We start from the raw sequence: 11,642 nt of genomic DNA on the forward strand, positions 1-11,642 counted from the left end.
AGATCCGACCCAACAAAGCGTTTCTCCTGATTTCATCGCCGGAACTGAATCAAGAAATATTATTCATACGTTGCAAAAGGTAAGTAAAACCCTAATCAATTCGATTTCGCAAAATCTGTTAACCTAAAATCGATTTTATAAGATATCTGATATGAACCCTAAATCGAAATCTGAAATCGAGATTGATTTCATTTATAGGAGAGAACTGAAATCGAAGAGGATTCACTCGAGATTCAGAAATGTTAGGAAGATAGTAGGAATGTAGGATCCCCCAATTCAGATAGGTGCTCTGTTTGTTTCTAATGTTTTTTTTTAAGAAATACAAATAAACTTATTACAAAGTTTTACCTTTTTTATTCACATGTAATCTTTCATTTGGAAATTGGGGCATGGAACTAGTTGCATCTAAGGATTACTGAGCTTTTTAATACATTATTAGCGAGAACCATCTAAGTCAAGCAACATATTCGGGTCGATTTAGTTACAAGTACATATTGCTTGATAAATGAACTTTTGTGCTAAGGGTTTATTATTATTATTTTTTTTGAAATTATAAATTGTTGGTCAATTGATTTGAAACTTAATAGTTAGGCTGCACTTTTTAGGGTAATCTGTTGCATTTTAAGTTTCAAGAGCATAATCGGAATCTTTATTTTAAAACTAAGATTTTAATTTTTGGCAAATTATAATTCAGGCCAGCAGAAATTTAGTGACTAATCTGGTCACAAGTAAAGTTAGCTTTAAAGGGCATTCAGGATAGATACGGATCAAGGTCATTAAAAATTGGATCAGGTTTGTTACTGATATCAGGCTTGTTATTTATATTTTATTTTTTGGCTAATTATTGTTTCATGACCTGGATTACTGATTATATTCTATGATGCAGGTGAAGGGAGATGGACCAAAACTATGGTAAGGGCATTCAGGATAGATACGGATAGCTTTAAAGGGCATTCAGGATAGATACGGATCAAGGTCATTAAAAATTGGATCAGGTTTGTTACTGATATCAGGCTTGTTATTTATATTTTATTTTTTGGCTAATTATTGTTTCATGACCTGGATTACTGATTATATTCTATGATGCAGGTGAAGGGAGATGGACCAAAACTATGGTAAGCTTATTATCCATTATTTATTTTTCTTGTTAATGTTGGTTAGCTTATTATTATTATTATTACTATTAATACTTATTATTATTATTATTGTTATTATTGTTGTTGTTGTTGTTATTAATTTTACTTTTAACAAATCTTTAAATTTTAACAGAGAATTTGACTCCTTTAATTTGGGGTGCAAGATGCGAGTCTTTCAAATTTCAACTCGAGTATTGCGTAATAGTTGGAAAATCCCTTGATGTTTTGCCGAGGTCTTACTATGAAAGGCTCAATGGCAACAATGAATTCGCATTGATTCGAAATGCTGGCGTTAACAGAATTTTGAGGGTTAGTTATGTTTTGATATTCGGTATTTGAATTTTGAAAGTCATCAATTGAATTTTTCTTTTGAACAGATTGATGAAAATTGGAAGTCTGAATCGCTTACAGCTGCAACAGCCGTGCAGTATTATGATATTATATTTTCCAAAGCTGATGATGCGAATGTGCTGCGTGAGGATTTCAAACATGTCTTGCCTGTTGCATGCTATAGAATGGCATGTAAAATGATAAACAGAGAGGACTTCCCACTTCAGGATTGGATTCGTCTTTTTCACTTGAATACAGACATGAATGCCTTGGAACTTCGTTTGGCATACTGTCTAAATTGGGACTTTTGTCGTCCTACTGTCTATACGTTTTTTCAATATCTGATTCACAAAGCGAGTTTAGGATTTACTGATCAAATGCCACAGGCTGGAGCTAAGGGGATGGTCATACAATCATTAACTGGTTGGTATTAGATACAGTCGGTAGTTGAATTGTACCGAGTCGGTACAATTCATTATTAACCAAATTTGTTTAAGTTTTGATATATGTGTGTGACTTTTGCAGATCATCGATTCCTAAGGTATAACACACATGAAGTCGCGGCTGCGTTTACTTTGTGGCTATGCTCCTTTCCTTGTACAAATTACGCTGAAATTTACGAGTGTGCTAATAAGGTTAGGCTTTTGCATTTACATAGCATTATTTTCATAGTCTAAACTGTTGCTTATAGCGTCTATTTTTTTTTCTGTGTAGGATAATGTGGCAAATTGTGGAGATTTGATTACTGAGTTTTTTGAAAATCCCGAAAACAGGGTATGTAAGATGTGTTTTTTGGAGTTCAATACTCTGTATTAAGTTGTTTGTTTTAGAGGCGCTACATGTAACATTTTTATTTAAATATTTTTCAGAATCTCTAGGATTGAAGAGTGATTGTGTGCCGGTGCTGTTATCTTAAGGACATATGGTACATGTTTCTGACGTTACAATTTCGAAGGTATGAACATAGATACTTGTTGAAGTTTTGGATTTAAGGTACGTGTTTCTGCGCTTGAATTTTGAAGGTACGAAACTGTGAACTTAGATACTTGTTGAAGTGTTGGATTGTTTGATCTGGCTGGCTTTTATTAGTGCGAAACTATCTTTAATGCTTTTGATGCATAAGCTGGTGCTTGGTTATTTTAATGCTTTTGATTATATGCTTCTTTTTTTAATGCTTATGGGTTACTTTCTGCCTGATTCTTTTACCTGCTCAGGGTAAAAGAGAAATTGCATTTTTTTCGGGCAGAAAATTAAAAAGAGAAAAGAAAAGTGGGACGTAATGAAATTGCATTCGTGGCTTTCCTGATTTCCATTGTCCCTGCAGCAACCATTCTCCCAGTTTGCAACTAGTTACCTTTCCGTTACTGCAGTATTCCATATCCATAAATGCTGCTGACTTTGGCACAACTAGTCTTTCCGTTACTGCAGTATTCCATATCCATAAATGCTGCTGACTTTGGCACTATCGCCGCTGTTTGTGCTCCATTTTGATTACCAGTGCCCATTCTGAGTTTCTAGCCATTAACATGGTATAGCATTTGCAACAATAACATGACTATGACTATAAGAAATCCGAAACCCATAGCGCCAAACCTTCCATAAAGTTTTGCCTAATCTATGATTTTTTAGTTAACAAATTTTAAACATAAGATATTAAGAATCTGCTCCATCACTCGTGATGAAAGAAAAAAGATTTTTTTTACAACATTTTTTTGAATTAAAAAAAGTTTAGTGAGTGCTGGTTTACGGTGTCCTATCAATTTGACAATAATGGTTTACTCTAATATCTGGCTAACACTGTTTGATAGCTTTAATATAGAGATTAAATGTAGGGTTTTTTTTTTCAATAAGCATACATGATTAAATAAGAAATTAGTTTTATTGATTAGTTGTACCATCGAAATTTTACTTTTAAGACGATATATCCACTTCAAGTTGCAGCAAGCCTGAGCCAGAATACCCTACATTTTCAGCCACTCTCACCACTGCATGTGTTGTGTGAACAGTCAAATTTTGTTATGGAAGTTTTTGCTGGATATTTCTTTTTCATAGTTTTGAGTAATATGTTAAAATTCCAAACCAAACTGGACATTGGGAAGATTACAAGTTTGACCAGGTAAAGTGGGTAATTATTTAATTTATGGGTCGGTCCAACTAAATAATTATTGTGCTAATATTATTTAAAATGGTTTTAAGTATTATGCAAAATAAACTGTTTGGAGACTTTTCACTTGTTGACCCATTTGATTAAGAGATGTAACGATCAACTTACTCATATTTTAATTGGTTCTTCTATGCTCGAGTGGCCTGCAGAGTTGCTGATCAAGCCGTTAAGGTAATAAATAAGCTACACTGAATATTAAAATTCAGTGTTTTACAACCCAAAAGCTGCTCAGCTTGTAAGTTTCTTTTAGGCTGCAAGTTTCATTTTAGTAAAGTTCGAGGCTGGAGTCGAAATCTTTTGTTCTTGATTATTAAATTAGGGAAATCATTCCAAAATGTTTATTCTCTTGTAAGAAGGTGACCTTTTAAAATATGGTTCAGTCCAAGAAATTGATATATTTACATTTATAAGATGGGCTTTTGGTGACAGGTGGTTGATTATTGATGCAATAGATCGAAGTAGTGGTGATTGCAGTATCTTTTGAAGAATGGTCATAAATGCTGGTGTTGTTAAGTTTAATGTACATGAGTAGTTGTGTTCATCACTTCATCCACAAGGATGTACCCACCCATAGCTGGGTTACCATACCAAATGGTGAATCTGCATGGTTTAATTCAGATGGTTTGTCTGGCTTAGATAGGATTTTGGATTTGTTACCATACGCACTTTATATCCTCTTGTTTTGATATTCATAAGTTGGACTTTTTTTTTTACCATTAATAAAGTTGTATAATGAAATCTAACAACTGTAAACTGCAAATACAATGTCTACATATATTAAGAGTGTGGTTGTAAGACATCCGCCTCAATCATATCCTAATAATGTTTGTTACAGATGTTAAATAGTTGCACATTAAAGAGACACTATTCGTAAACTTGCCATTTCTGTTTGTGTTTCTTATGAGAAATCAGAAAATAGAACCATGTTTTTCTACAACCCCTTTACCCTTAACTTGATGTCTTTTTTCATCTCTTGTATCTAACATCATTTTGAAACGTTTCATCCAAATCAAGAAACGTATATTGTTGTTGCCTGTCATGTACTTACTGCACGCACTATCAATGTACTGGCATGTCTTCACATTCATAAAATTAACTTTCTTCATTTCATCAGCAAGCCTCTTTCTACACATCTACTTGTATGTCCAAAATGTGAACAATGATAACATAGAATGTGGGAGAGGCTTCACCCTTTACCCATTCTTCTAGGAAGTCTTTCTGAGACACCATTTATTATCATTTCCCTCTATCGGGAGGTATGCCACACCCTTGACTTTTGCTTGTCCCTTGTTCCCTTAAGATGTCTATACGTGTGTGAAACACTTGTTCATTATCTATATACGGTAAAAGAGAAAGTTGGTGTCACAAAATGAAATACGTTCCAATATTTTCAAATCTATTAGTTATTTGTGCTACAATGTTATTGAAGTGACTCTTCGGCCTATTGGCTTTGGTGATTTTTGTAGTTGGTATTTCTTTGAATAGGCTCGGGTTCAATTCCCACCCAAAGGAAATAACTTCTATAATTTTTTTTTCATTTGTGTCATTATTGATGGGCCCCTTTTCTTTTTTTTTCTTTTACCATTTATCATTGTTGATGAGCCATCAAATATGTTTAAAAACATGTTTTGATTAACTTAAATTTTATTTATAAAACATTTTTATTATAAATCCAACTCTAAAAACGTCTGGGATTTACCAACCGAATAAAATATCATTTTATAATATTTTATTTGTTTATATGTTAGTCTTTTTATATGTGAATTTGACGAATTTATTTTCTAAATTTTAATGTTTTGGTTTTACCAGCGTTGTTTATTCCATAATGAACGTAATTTGTACTGACCGAATTGGCTTCAACTCTGTTTTTACACCTTCGGGCTTCAACACTTGGGTTTTACCAACAGAACAAATGTTGTTTTAAATATTTTAGTTTACTTTATGTTAATTTGAATTTGTATTTTTAGGTTTAATTATTGTATCAACTGAACCCACATTAGTGCACCTGGTACATTGTGTTGGATACATAAAAAGATCTGACTTGCGCAGATGAATGTTGGTGCCGCAAGGTCCTGATCGGGCCAAATGGCACCACATTCATCCAAACCGACTGAACATTAATTTAATTTTATTTTTCGTTATTTTTTTTGTTTTAACCGACCGAATTCGTGTACTCTCACCATCTCAACGCACGGGACTGACAATGCTTGGGCTGAACAACGCTTGGGTTTAGTGATCACGCCACCCCATTGGCTCATCTCAATTTTTATATATTTTTCGCTTCAGTTCCGGTATCGTGACGAATGTCACTGAACATTTTTTTTGTTTTAGTTCCGGTATCGTAACGAGTATGACGTATACCGACCAAATTCCTGTAAACTCACAGCCTCAACGACCACGACCGACAACGCTCGGGTTTACCAACACCCGACTTTAATTATCGACGCAGCCCATTGGTCCACCTCAACTTTAATTTTATTTTTTGTTTCAATTTTGGTACTGTAATGAATGCAACCGAAACCGTAACAGACAGGACAAAAAGTAACCGAATTCGCGTCGACTCACCGCCTCAACGTCCAAGACCAACAGCACCCGGGTTTTACAAACGTTGTTTGAACTGAAACGAATGTAACCGACACTGACCGAATTCACGTCGATTCACCGTCGGGTTTTACCAACGCCCGGGCACCAACAGGCAGGTTTTGTTGCTACTTTTTTTAACATGTTAATTTAACGAACATTTTTAGGTTTAGTTATATCCACCGAATTCGCATTGACTATCCGCTACCACTCTCGGGTTTTGCCGGCCGATTTCCTCGCGCAACACGCAAGTAATTTACTAGTTCTGAGTATTATCGAATTGCCTTATTGCAGTTCGTGTCACTACAAAATTCCTATCAAACATATTTGCAGTCTGTGTCACTACATCATCATCATCATCGTACTCAGTATATCCCACCAATAGCAAAGCTATAGTAGGGTCTGAGGAGGGTAAGATGTAGACAGCCTTACCTCTACCCCATAGGGATAGAGAGGCTGCTTCCGGTGAGACCCTCGGCTCGATAGTAGTTTTGCATCAAGCCTTGGACATAAGACACATAACACTCAACCATCGGGACACCGACCGATTGGTGCATGTACCCTTGTCTTTCGGCTATCAACGCCACCACATGATGCCTGATTAACCTTCCGCCACTTTTAACGTTATTTTCACGATATTGGTAAAATAACGTCAAAATTAGTGCAATTTCGCTTTTGCCCACCTGAGGGTTCACACATATATACATTATATGCGTGCACCGCAAGCAGGGCGTAGTCAGTGTCACTACAAAACCCCTTAAAAGGGGTGTGATTCATACAAGAACATTTGCATGCTTCATTTGATATTGTGAGTTGTTGATGCTAGCTGCGAGTTTTGTCTGCTATGACAAAAACAAAGTCAACTGTATACATGCGATAAAAACAATCTACAAGATCCAAAAAGATTTGTGCATGCTTTCTCCCTCAAAAGGAGCAAGTAAAAGAGAGAGGTTGTGAAACAAAGTCAACTGCTAAAGCGAAGAGTCCGATACGATCCTAAAGTGTACAAGTACGTAAAGTAAATGTGTAGTGGTTCCTAGAACCCCTAATATCCAAACAATCCCATTATTTATTAGTGTTTGATCAAAGTTTGACTTTTTTTACTTTGACCAAAAGCTTGACTTTTGTTAGCCTTTTGACCAAAAGGTCCAACTTTTGTTGAGCTTTGACCAAAAGGTTGACTAGGCTGACCATTGACTAAGTTTGACCGAGTTGAACAACGACTTGTTGGTGACTTATAATCAAATATAAGTGTCATTTTAATTCACGAGTTTAGCAATAATGCGCGACATGTATAATAAGTCATGTTGCATGTGCTAATCATAGAGCAATCCAATGTTCACCGCTACTATGTATTTCAAATCAAATTAAACATGTAGTCAAACTAGTTTTCAAGTGCCAAACCATATTATAAAAATGACATAAAAATAAGGGGTTACACAATATTTGTTAATTTTTCATTAAATTAAACCGGATTATCGCTAAAACGAGAAGCCATGAGTAGATTGTAAGGTCAAACTAGTCGCGACGAGTTAATTGATAATAAACTACTCGTATAGGAAATGTATACAAGAAGAACTAGTCGTTGACCAAGATCTACTCGTAATAACTAATGGAGCTTTCAAACTAACCGGTCCAGTCAGTTTCTTGTAAAACTAACTGATTCGATGTCTTTGGTAAACAAAACAATTCGTGATGGTTAGTTTAGTAAACTACTCATGTCTCGAAAAGTTGTAATTTGCTCGTCGCGACTAAACGATTTGTGTAGTACTCGTGGACGTTGATTATGAGGCAGCAACTTCTTTAGTCGTGGCGACTAAATGGTTAGTGAACGTATTCGTCACGGTTAGTTTATGGCCGCATGGCATATTTTAATCGCTTTTGTAAACTACTTGTGCGTGAACATAATCTACTTGTCACGACTAGTTTATAATACATATTTTTGGAAATATTTATGACTGATACCTAAAACTTGTAATTTGTTTTCGTAAGGAATTTTCTCGAAGAATAAGGGACCAAAAAGACAACGATTTTGAAGGCAACAGTTACATAAGGGTTAGGCTACAATGGTCAAGGTCGCTGAAGGATGCACCACCACCGAATTATCTCAAAATCATTCCTAAGTAAACCCCTTGATTTGCCAAAATCAAGTTAACAGAGGAATTCAAATACGCTGAAGATAGATTGAACTGTAAATTTTCTCAAAAATAATTTCACCAAACTATAATAACTAAAAACATGTAGCAACAAGGGTAAAATAGGAAAGTGAAGCAAAATTAAATTGTGCACAATCAATTACAATTACAGTTACAGTTGGTTAACACTGTTTCAAGTCGTTAGGAGGTTGATCATTCACAACCAAAATTCTCATTCCTTTCTTCTTGCAATTTGGTTCTGTAATCACTTGTATCAGGTCAAGTCTAAGTCAATTTAGAGTTCCGATTAGTATTTGTTGTTGTTGTTAATAATAATAATAATAACTTTGTTCAATTTTTTGGTTTCAGTTTCAAATTCCGATAATTCCGCCATGGCAGGCAGTTACACAGAAGAGGTTGAAGAGATAGGCAGAGGTTCGTATGGCAAAGTATACAAAGCGATAGATGAATCCGGTAAACTCGTAGCATTGAAAGAAATCCCGCCGGAGCTTGGCGAATCAGGCATATCCATCCGTGAGATAGGCATCCTCAAGCTGCTCTCCGGTTTGTTGTACATCGTTCATCTTGACAGCGTTGGACACCAACGCGACGAAGAAGGCAGAGCCACGGTTTTCCTTGTTTTAGAGTACCTCGATACTGATCTCATCGATTCTCGTCCCCTTGGCCCCAATCACGTCCAGAGATTTCTTTTCCAGTTGCTTAAAGGTGTTGCTCATTGCCATGGACACGGTGTTCTTCACCGTGATCTCAAGCCCCAAAACTTGTTGATTCAGCAGACGAACGAGATTCTGAAGATTGCAGATTTTGGTCTCGCCAGGTCTTCTACTGTTCCTAATGAAAGTTATTCTCCCGAGGTTCGGTTCGGTCTCCTTCATATTCATTTTAAGTGAAAAATCTAATTAGACGTTTTGATTTGCAGCTCGTTACGCTTCACTATAGAGCTCCCGAGATCCTGTTGGGATCCAAGGAGTACTTCACTGGGGTTGATATGTGGTCGGTTGCCTGTATCTTTGGTAAATCTATTTCTATTTGCGCTTGTTATTTGTGTGTTAATCCGTATTACCTAGGTTAGTATTGTTGATATTATTATTGAATCGGTTAATCTTTCAGTTGCATGCCATCCAAAGATCAGATCAGATTGATTCTATATAGTGTTACACTTCTGGATTGTAATTTTAGGTTTTGACATTTTCATATTAGGTTAATTATGGTTGATATTGATTTGATTAGTGTTGAATACAAATTCGTTTTTGTTAGAGCTAATTTAGGTATCTAGGGTTTATGATTAGTTAATCGGAGATGGAAACTGCAACTGCTCTTCGCTAATTTAGGTATCTAGGATTTATGATTCTTTTTCCAGTTGTAAATGCTGTTAGCTAACTGGATGAACTTGCAAGTTGACTCAAGTTGTTAGTTATCAGATGAACTTGCTAGTTTGATTCAGATTGCTTCGTTCATTGCTCAATTTGAAACTGAGTTAAAAGGAAATTCTTAAATCGATTGCATTCAAAATGTTTAGTTCATTGCTCAACTGGAAACAAATTGAAGTATATTGTTAAACGATTTGTTATGAGGAATGAAATTATGTTGTGGACTTATTAAGAGCTTGGATTAAATGGATAGCAGCCCATAGCGACTGAAGATTAGATTCGTATTAAGAGGATCGAAAAGCACTAATTTAATGTATACATGACCGATAAGTAATCGGCACACAAACAAGAGTGACGCGCGAGGAAAAAAACTAGTTAGGCTATATATAATTGCTAATATTAAAATATCTTTCCTCCTGAGTTTGTTTATTTTAATTGTGAAGATCTGGATGTTATTTGGTTAGTTTTGAAATTGCATGACATCCATATTAGGTTATTTTTGCTAATTAATATTAAAGTATCTTTCCTCCTGGTTTGTTGTGAAATCTAGATGTTCAGATTTGTTTCTTGATTTTAGTGCGGCTACTAATATGGATTGCAATTTTGTACAGCTGAAATGTCAACTGGAAAAGTTTTGTTTGAAGGCAGATCTGCGGCTGGACAATTGACTTGTATATTCAGGTTTTTCTTCAACCAAACATGATAGTTGGAATCTCAATTGGTTTCTCAAAGCAGTAATTTAATGTGTGATCTTACATCGAATTGCAGGTTGCTTGGGACCCCTACTGAAGAAGTGTTGCCAGGGGTGACCAGCCTAGCCAACTGGCGGGGTTTTATAATTGGCAGCAGCCTCAGAGTTTGGAACACCTTGCTCCATTGTTGGGACCTGATGGGATGGACCTCCTATCAGTAGGTTTCCTTCATAAACATAATAACAGTGCTTTGAGTTGAGTAAAAAATTGCTAACGTCTGTGATTTTTGTTTCAGAAAATGTTGATATATAACCCTTCCAAAAGGTTTACAGCCACGTGTGCCATGGAGCATCCGTACTTTGCTAGCCTTGACCAATCGCAATTCTAAAGTTTGGTGTTTGATTGTAAGGTCCATCATCTTGGTGATATACTGATTTTATACCGTTTGACTTGCATTCCCTTATGTGATTACAAACATTATGTTTTCTCATCAGTAGATTGGATCAGTTTGTGTTGCATAAAATTTTTTGTCTGGTTTGGCTTTTTTGACATCCAAATGAGTCGTTTACATTATGGTTTATCCTCAATTGGTCAACGGATCAAATTAACTTGATAGTTAATCTGTTTAAAACTTAGCAAAACATGGGAATTATAGAGCAAAGAAGCATCACTTATCAAACATGTAGCTTATGCAAATTATACGTAAAGCCCATGAACCACTAAAACAAAAAACACATACTTTCTGAACTTCCTGAACCATATTAAAAAGTAAAATGGAGTTAAAACTTAAAACTAGAAATAGAAACAACGTAAACATCATCAAACTTCTCAAAAGTTTCGTTAATTATAATCATTGTCTGTAATGATTTTGTTAAATGCGCCACACTGTGTTTAGTTGCCTCATATGCAGCAACCTAAACAAACCAAAGATAAGCTAATTACTTATGCTTTATAATATATCTTTTACATACAATAATTGAATTTTTCAAAACTATAAGCAGAAGGAAATAAACACAAACACACACTGGTCTTCCATCTGAAGCGGCTCCATCAATATTGAAAGGGTCCTGCTAGGGACACCTCCACACCACCCTATACGCTGCGTATAGGGCTATACGCGGTGTATTATGGTACGATTTGACATCCTAGCCTGTCTTTGTCATAGGGTTATCGGATCATACCCTAATACACCGCGTATAACCCTATACGCGGCG

At 35.6% G+C, this 11,642-nt stretch overlaps 1 pseudogene; it reads left to right on the forward strand.

Annotated features, from left to right (window-relative positions):
- The first annotated feature begins 1,099 nt into the window (after positions 1-1,099).
- Positions 1,100-10,816, forward strand: LOC143539657 (cyclin-dependent kinase B1-1-like; annotated as a pseudogene).
- Positions 10,817-11,642: the final 826 nt, after the last annotated feature.

Source organism: Bidens hawaiensis, unplaced genomic scaffold (genome assembly GCF_021521415.1).
Source record: "Bidens hawaiensis isolate Kalapana, Puna unplaced genomic scaffold, B.hawaiensis_p1.1 tig00011963_1, whole genome shotgun sequence".
NCBI lineage: Eukaryota > Viridiplantae > Streptophyta > Magnoliopsida > Asterales > Asteraceae > Bidens > Bidens hawaiensis.